The following is a 7,470-nucleotide window of genomic DNA, read 5'->3' on the forward strand; positions in this document are numbered from 1 at the left end:
TTCGATGTATAATAAAATATCACCAAAGCCCCCAGATATTGTTTGAAGTATTTGACGTCAATGGAAATATGCCTTACTTGCTTGTGTTTTAAGTCGCGTAACTCAGTTTATAATAGAAATATTCCAGCTGAAAGCACTTGAATGAAGCAGAACCGCTTCTTTCATGTGGGAAGACTATTTTAGAAAAATGCCGACAAACTCTCATCCCGTGCTTATTGCCAAGCACATTCATACAGATTGTCCAGGTTTCTAAGATAAAGTCATTTCTCAAAAATAGGAGCTTTCTTGACACCATAATTTTCCCAGTAGAAACTTAAGAGAAATGGTTGATAACGAAGCCCCTGACTCTGCGAGAGTGACCTGAAAGACAAGGCGATGTCAGATTGATGCTGTGGAACATTGGCTGAGAAAGCGAAGCAAGGCTGTGTGTGCTTTAAGGGTGAACTTTAAATAACAGAAAATGTTGGCAAGCTGCTATCCAGTGGCTCTGTTTTGGGAAAATGGATGTACCATCTGCAAAGCTAAACAGACACGACAAGCCTTTGAGGCAGAGAGAGTAAAATGTTCAATCCATTTGGCAGATAAATCAGGTCATGGATTGGTTTACTTAGCTCCAGTTTCGCATAAACAATATACAAGCAGAAGCGATGAACCATTGCTAAATTCAACAGGAAATTCCATTTGAGGTTATATCGATGCTCAAGCTTCAAACGGGCTACGTTCTCCCACTCCATGCCTTTGTTGTTTGACTCTGCTGTGACTGTCATTGTGTTTTGGTAGTTCCGATGGCAGAATTTACTGGGACAACACAAAGTCTCTGGTCGGAGAATAACGGAACCACCATCATCCCAAAACTTACCTAGCCACATTTCTGGAATAGAAAAGTAGACGTGGCAAGAAAAAATATATACACCAAATGCTTTTCCCATTTCCAAAAATACAATGGGAGACATACATCCAATCATGGTAGAAATGTACTTTCCTAGCATGTCATGGCCACGTGCACGCAGCAATCTCGAACAGCCCTCAGTGCCTCCCGCAGCTCAACACTGACAGGCGGCAGCCACACGTACCTTCTACGTTTGATCCTGGAGCAAAATTTTACATTGCATTGGTTAGTGTAATGAAATACTACGTTCTGCTTGACTTCCTTCTACTTTATAGAATTCCATGCTTTCTCGAGAGCAGAGACACGTTTTCTTTTTCAAGTGTGATGAAAGAATATCAACTACATTTCACTTTCCTTCCGTGTGAAGGTCGAAGTTCACGTACGATAGAACGTTAAGATCCGAGCCCCTTTTGCGGTTTCCTACGAACCAAAGTAAGAAATTCAGTTTAATAAACTTCATTAAAATTGTTCTTTTTGTCTTTCCACTATCAGAATATTTCGGACTCGTTGGATGACAAGAAAGGAATATCTTAATAGAGGCAGAAAGACTTTTTTTAGTCCCATTGCAGAAATCTTTTTTTTTTTTTAACGTTTATTTATTTTTGAGACAGAGAGAGACAGAGTATGAACAGGGGAGGGGCAGAGAGAGAGGGAGACACAGAATCTGAAACAGGCTCCAGGCTCTGAGCTGTCAGCACAGAGCCCGACACGGGGCTCGAACTCACGGACCGCGAGATTGTGACCTGAGCTGAAGTTGGACGCTTAACTGACTGAGCCACCCAGGCTCCCCCCATTGCAGAAATCTTAACAATAACAACAAACGTATGTTTTTCAATTCTGTTTTTCTTTATTTTCTTTAATTGTTTTTTAACGTTTTATTTATTTTTGAGACAGAGAGAGACAGAGCATGAACGGGGGAGGGGCAGAGAGAGAGGGAGACACAGAATCAGAAGCAGGCTCCAGGCCCTGAGCCATCAGCCCAGAGCCCGACGCCGGGCTCGAACTCACGGACCGTGAGATTGTGACCTGAGCTGAAGTCGGCCGCTTAACTGACTGAGCCACCCAGGCACCCCTGTTTTTCTTTATTTTGACAAGATATTTTAAAATATTTTACCTCTGTTTTTGTCCGTAGTTACCTAATTATTTTTTTTTTTGGTATTTTTTTTAATATGGAATAATATCAAGCCATAATAAGACCTGTAATATCCTCAATTTATTGCTTATGTGTTTTGCCAAATTTGAGTATCAAAGTATTTACTGCAATATAGGGAGGTTCAGTTCACACACACACAAATGCTGTTTTGTATTATGCAATGTTTTGCATCATATAGTGTTTTGTATTTTATATTTTGCATTATGTATATATTCTTTTACGGTGTGTCCCAAGCTGATTGTAATGGACTCTTAGCTACTTCTCACAGATTCCCCTTCAGGACTGAAGGTTTTATTCTCCAGCCTGAGTATGCTGCTGCAGGCTGTCCTACAGAACTTTCTCCAGGGTTTGCCCTCTGTTGAAGAAGGCTTCATGCCCAAGTTAATGCATCCCTCCCGGGGACAGCCCACATGTAGTAACTGCCCAATGTGAGGCCATAAACCCTGCCCCTTCTTCCAAATGTCAGAGAACTCTGAAGAGTATTTCCAGCTTCAGAGCTCACTGGGTGAGCTAGGGATTTAATGCGATGGCACTGAAACTCTGATTCTCCTCCTGCCATACCCTGCTTTCTTCCTTCCCTCAAGAATTGTTGAAGCTGAGAATACTACCATGTAAGTCCCCTGTACTCTATTCTATGCCCTCGAGAACGTGACCTGCAACACTTTGTACCAGGATGAGTTCAAGATAGTAGACGTTACAATGTGATGTTGGAATTGGACCACTCAACGTTGCCACCACCCGGTTGGCAATGAGGACCTCATCACTGGCAGGACGTGGCCAGAAAAGTCTCTGCAGATTGAAGTACAATTGCTCAGCTTTCATTAGTGGTGAGCTGGGATTGCATGCCTGTGGCATGAAATACATTAGTGGATGTGATAAAAAATACAGTTGAAAATGTAATCATTATAACAATGAAATTGGATGGTTCTTGCGTAGGGTAACTATGATTTAGTAAAAACAAGTGCAAAGGGCAGAGGGCCACTTTTTCAGAATATGAAAAAGCACTCCTTCTCTGAAGGTGGAAGGAGAACAAAGCTAAAGACATAACATAGAACTTAATCATAAGAGCTCCAAATAAAGATACATTCTCAAATTAGGCAAGTGCACTATGTTGTACCGATACTATCGTATCAGGACTACGATAGAAAAAATGGAACCCTGATACAGGGGATGGTGACATCTAGGTTGATGTCCTTGAACATTATGCATCTCCCAAACCCATCCTATTGAAGGATGGTGAGGGAAGGTGATGCAGAGGACCTTGTCTTGCAATACAACAAGGGTCCCCTCAATACTTAATACCCACATTTCTCTGTGTGGTAATAACATACCAGGGCCAGAGAATCTGAATACTTTTCTAGGGGGAAAAGGGACTATATGCAGAAGGAGTTATAGGACCTAGGCAATATGTGCCAACAGGAGATTGGCGAGGGTGAGTGTGTTTAGGGCTAGATCTCAAAGGTGCTGGATCAAGAAGGAAACATGAAATCGGAAAAGGGATTGTTTATCAAATTGGGAACACTCTCACAAGATAGAATCTCAGGTCGTGGCAATAACCCTGAGAGATGGAATAAATACGCTACCATGATGGGTCAAAGAAGCTTTGAGAAAATGATGGCTTATAGTAAGTGAGGTGTAGGTGTCCAAACTACCATAGTAGGCAACAGAAGAAAGGGTGAAAGATTTAGAGAATTGGATATGATGGAGTTTTTATTCTGTAGAAGATCAGGAAGCCCGCTTGGTGAGTATAGTCCCCAGAATGGGCCACCGGACGTTCATTGACCAAAACAATAAGGATGCACTAGCGGTAGGAGCACTGATACTATGACAAAAACTCACTTGGTGATTGTTGTCTACAGGAAGGTCTGATGGTAGGAGATACTGTATAGAAATGAGCACCCCGATAGCAAGGGAAGTGAAAAGATGGTCAGAAGTCTGATGGCTGTGGCACTGGTAAAAATTATGACCCTTTGACCCATTTCTGGACCTGCACCAATTTTTAAACCTAAAACCCATTTTTTGAGGGAGTGTCATTTTCCCAAGGCAGACAACACTAAAATATCAGTGCACCTGCATATATAATGTCCCGGTCTTTTCCCAAAGATACCTATAGTGACTTACTTGAGTAATAGTACAGAGAGGAAAAACTAATAGCCAGATATTTTAAGAACCATTAAGGTAAGGGGTAAAGTTGATATCGATTCTCTGGGATTCAAAACCCCACCATGAATCCCCTATGAGAGTAGGGGCCTCTGTAGGACAAGTAATAAAATCCTGATACTAACCCAGTCAACATGGTCTACTGAGACCATGCACGTACCAATGATGATATCTCTTACTGCCGGTGAAACCCTGGAATGGACTTCCTAGGGAATGGGCCGCATTCCCGTGCTGGTTTGGTGCCTATAGAGCAGGAGCTTCTCATTAGAAAAAGCTAAGTTAAAGCCTCTGGAACTCTCCGCTACACTGGGAAAGATGGTCACAAAAAGCAAACAAACAAAACAAAACAAAACAAAAAACGCAAAAACCCCAAAACAGTAGCACATTCTACTTCAGTAGTAGATATTAGTGTCACCCTGTATTAGTTATCTATTTCCCCACTGAAGAATTTTGCACAAATGATTACATATGCCAAAAAAAATCTCTTCTTCTATTTCATCTCATAAAGTATACTGTTTCAAACGTAGTTCAATCCTCACTTCCTTTAAAAGCTGTCTTATACTGTTTCAAGTGGATCAACCTCCCCCCCCCCCCCCCCCACCATGCTATCCTAGTATCACATACGTTTTCTCTGGGCAACTTGTCTTTCTAATACATGTTTATTTGATGAACGTGTGTTCTTTGTACTAGAATTGCTATTTTAGCTCAGAATCCAGGATAAACTCAATAAACGGTACGATGAATGATTTGATTATATCTAGGCCTCCCAGAATCCTAACACAGGGAATGTATCTTGTGCAATTTGATATATCTTATAGACAAAGATGATTACTGCACATCACAAACTTCATTTGGTAGCATTTTCTTAGGACCAAAAAAATCTATTATAACACCCATCTTTGAAACAAGAAAAAGAAATGGACTTAAAACCATCCCAGGCTGCAGGAGCGCCTCGGTGACTCAGCCGGTTAAATGTCTGCCTCCTGCTTTCGTCTCAGGTCATGACTCCACGGTTCATGAAATCGAGCTCCACGTTCGACTCTGTGCTGACAGCATAGAGCCTGCTTGGGATTCTTTCTGTCCCTCTCTCTATTCCCCTCCCCCACTCTCTCTCTCAAAAGTATAAATAAACATTTATTAAACACACACACACACACACACACACACACACACACACACAACATCCTAGGCTACATATTGTTAGAACTTGGAGTTGAGGTTGCTGGTTGGCCAATGAACTCACAAGTGTCAGTAGTATTCTACATGAGTGGCAAGACTTTCACTATCTCCACAAAGATCTCTGGCCCAAAGAGTGGAGTTTGATAGTAATTCTTGCTACAAGAAAAAAGCAAACAAAACAAACAAAACAAAACAAAAATCCTAGGAACTAACAGTGGCTCTGGGAAAATGTAAAATAAATACAAAATAAATATTGTAAAATTAAAAAATAAAATAAATAAAATTTATTTTATAAATAAAAAATAAATAAAAAATAAATATTGTATAACATCTTATAATAAAAATAAACACGTGTGAATGGATAAATGGATAAATATAATGTCATACACTTAATACTCTAGCGGAAACTCACGTGTGCTTCAACATGAGTACAAAAGTACTTAACTTCTACTTTAGAAAGGTGTGTTAGTCTAGGGAAGATTTTGAGGAAGGAACATCATCCCAGCTGATTATCTATCTATCTATCTATCTATCATCTATCTATCATCTATCCATCTATCTATAACCAAAGGCGGAACCAGGGAAATCATTTATTTAGCACAAAGCACCGTTTAAATTGTCTTATATGCATAATCTTATTTATTATACACAATAACTCTGTAAATGAGATCCCATACTCCTACTTTATAGAGCCAGTGGAGGAGGAATTAATATGTATTCCTGTGCAACAGGTATTATGCCAGCTTTATATATGTTTTTGTTCTTTAAAAAAAAAACTTCAATGCTTATTTATTTTTGAGGGAAAGAGACAGAGCGTAGTGGAGAAGAGGCAGAGAGAGAGGGAGATGCAAAATCCGAAGCAGGTTCCAGGCTCTGGGCTGTCAGCACACAGCCGGACACCGGGCTCGAACTCACGATCTGTGAGATCACGACCCGAGTGAAGTCAGGCGCCCAACCAACTGAGCCACCCAGGCGCCCCTATTCTTGTTTAATACTGAGAACAATGCAGGAATGTAGGTTTTCTTATTGTTATTTTATATACGAAAAAGCCCAAGTTAAAGAGAATGATTAATGTGCTGAAGGTCTCAGTCCCAAAATAATAGTCGAGACATAATTTGAACCCAAGCTTTGGTATTCCTACTCCACAATGTGGAAAAAGTCCCTTTAAGGTCAGAGAAAATGTGAATTTAAGGAGTTATAAACACACTTGGCAGAACATCAGATCTTTATTGAACCTATTATTCTACTCACTGTACACAACATCTCCTGAGTAGAGAAGCTGTTTTCTAAAGAGGTCTATGAAAGTCAACTCTATCTTGATGTTTAGGAAAAATATGCATTATAATGGAAAAGTGACATATAATTTATTTGAAGTCTTTCTGTATTTCACTTTTTATCGAAGTTTCCTATTATGCAGAAGTTGAGATAGGAAGAAAAATAGGTGTAGAGAAAGACAATAAATAGATTCAGATAAATAAATTATCCACATATTTTCACAAAGCATATAATTATCTCAATGTCTTTGCTTTCAAATTACAAGGCACATGATATCTATCGAAGAGTAACACGTGTAATAATTTACGCAGTAAATTGTGTTATTTTTAAAGAAGATTTTTCATTTTAAACGTTCATTAATATTACATGAGTGTATCTTATCATAGTAGTACCCAGCCAGTTAAAATGTAGGGTAAATGAAATAACATAATATTTAAGAACCTGGGATCTTAGATCCTATAATGATTTATTTATGAGCCATCTGGTTATACAGACAAGATACTATGGTCAAATGTGCTCTATATGCATGGAAAGAAAGAATCATTCAGAAAGAAATAATTAGGTTTTATGAGCTAAATCCCAAGGCATGCGGTAGGATTTAGGTAACTGACTTTTGTTGAGAGTGAAAAAAATTATACAAATACATATTATAATGTATATAATAGAATGTTATGTAGTTAGAACATTATCATATATATGTGCACATGCACATACTTATTGTATCACTTCAACATAGCAAGAGGAGCTTAGAACTACAACATTTTATCTAGGGGATTATAAATGCAACACGAGGAGTATGACTCATTCTGAGTTC

General features: G+C 39.3%; 1 non-coding gene across 1 annotated transcript; it reads left to right on the forward strand.

Annotated features, from left to right (window-relative positions):
• The first annotated feature begins 5,391 nt into the window (after positions 1–5,391).
• On the forward strand, positions 5,392–5,545 carry LOC125935882 (small nucleolar RNA SNORA62/SNORA6 family). The gene has a single exon (XR_007461861.1). It is a non-coding gene; the product is annotated as a small nucleolar RNA SNORA62/SNORA6 family (small nucleolar RNA).
• Positions 5,546–7,470: the final 1,925 nt, after the last annotated feature.

The sequence above is a fragment of the Panthera uncia genome (assembly GCF_023721935.1).
Source record: "Panthera uncia isolate 11264 chromosome A1 unlocalized genomic scaffold, Puncia_PCG_1.0 HiC_scaffold_17, whole genome shotgun sequence".
In the NCBI taxonomy this organism is placed as follows: Eukaryota; Metazoa; Chordata; class Mammalia; order Carnivora; family Felidae; genus Panthera; species Panthera uncia.